Here is a 1776-nt window from a genome sequence, read left to right as displayed (position 1 = left end):
ATGGTCGAATTTTACAGCTTGGGAGCCCTATAATCATTAGATGCTCAATCATGAAAGAGAGACAATTCACGTAAGCAATGTATCTTTCATTGCTCACTATAATTTAACAGACATTTTTGATTGCTCGCTACGGTTTAATCTGGTTGAGTTTCAATCGGTAAATTTTTCAAAGTAATTCCGAGATGATATGAAAACATGAACTTTGTTTGTTTGTATCTAATGTGGTGCTACTATGTGTTTGTGAAAGTTTTTCTATGCTAAACATTTTATTGAATTATTTTGCTAGTGGATACATGACTAAACAGAATATATATCATATGTGAAATGTGGCGTGGAACTTTGTGAAGAGTTGAGATCAGTTGTCCAATTTTTTTAAAGATTGTGATAGATTATAAAGAAAAATTGCTTAGTTTTTCATTAAAGGTATAAAAGACAATCTGATATCAATTTTGCCCATTTTTGCAAGAGTTATCAAAATTAGACATTTTATTATTGGCAAACATGTAGTCTGACATTTTTGTAAATTCCCTTCTATTAACGAATATAAGTGTAGAAGAATTCATGTGTAGATGTGTTAAATAATTAGATCGACTTTCGAAGGCTGGCCCTTGAATTATGTGTACGGCTTCGAGCCTAGGCTGGCCGCATGTTTTATAGTTCTATTTTGAAAAATCATATTCACATTATTGATTTTGCTGCAAGCATTTAAGTTGTTTGGGGTAGTCTTCACAATGGCCGGTATATTGGTTCCATTTTCCACAATAGCCTTTATTATAGAAAATACTATTTTACCCTTACTTTTATTATTTGCAAGATGTATCCTGTATCTTTTAATATTTCTTTTAATCAGGACTTATGTTAGTATTTTATAATTTTTTAAATACCTCTAAATATTCTCAGTATCTTGATAATTCTTCAAAAATTCTAGGCTGATCTTTCTTTGTTATATATCCTAGAATTATTCCTTCTGAAACTTCTTCTTCTATATCTTTATGTTTAGTTATAATATCTTCTACCTTTTTTATTTCTCTACTAGTTCTTACAAAATCAAATCTTATATTATGCTCACAATAATAATCTACATCTCTATATATTTCTTCAAATTTTTCTTGGCCAACAGAAAACATGACTCTAGACTTTTAAGCTAACTTAAGTAAAAACGAAATATCTTTCTCATCTAAATATAATCTGATTTTATCATCATTAGAAGTGGATGTGAATGCTTGTGAATTGTTCATCAAAATTAATCAAAGTATAAGCATGTAAAAGCAAGTAAATAACTTACAGTAATCAAATGAAAGTAAACAGGTTTTCCTTCCAGTATGCTCTTATAGATGTTTTGCATGTACTTAATCAATCTTCTGAATCAAGTAGAAGTTCAAAATGTTTGAAATCATTTGGGTTCACAACTGCTTCCGCAAAAGGCTTTTCAATTAAAGTTGCATTTCTCACTCTAGAGAACTAGCCGTGTTTCCACAGACGCTATCTCACAGTATTCAGAGACTCTGTTTTCACCTCTATTCAGACTCTTTTCAGAATCAAGTCCTTACTTGGGACGAAATTTTAAAAGATAACTCCCACACAAGGTGCTACGATTTTGTTAGAAAACTCCATTTTTCCCCTAAACCATTCATCAAAGACGGGTACTTTGGCATGACTAACATCCATTCAAAATTAATGTTTTGAAAATCTTTTAAAATCTCTATTTGTACTGCCGAGGAATCATAAGAAACTTAACGAAATTCTTTTATGAAAGTTTTGTTAAACATAACAAAC

This window comes from Olea europaea, chromosome 1, assembly GCF_002742605.1.
Source record: "Olea europaea var. sylvestris chromosome 1, O_europaea_v1, whole genome shotgun sequence".
Lineage (NCBI taxonomy): Eukaryota > Viridiplantae > Streptophyta > Magnoliopsida > Lamiales > Oleaceae > Olea > Olea europaea.
The sequence above is the reverse complement of the archived record's forward strand: the minus strand, read 5'-3'. Positions refer to the sequence as shown.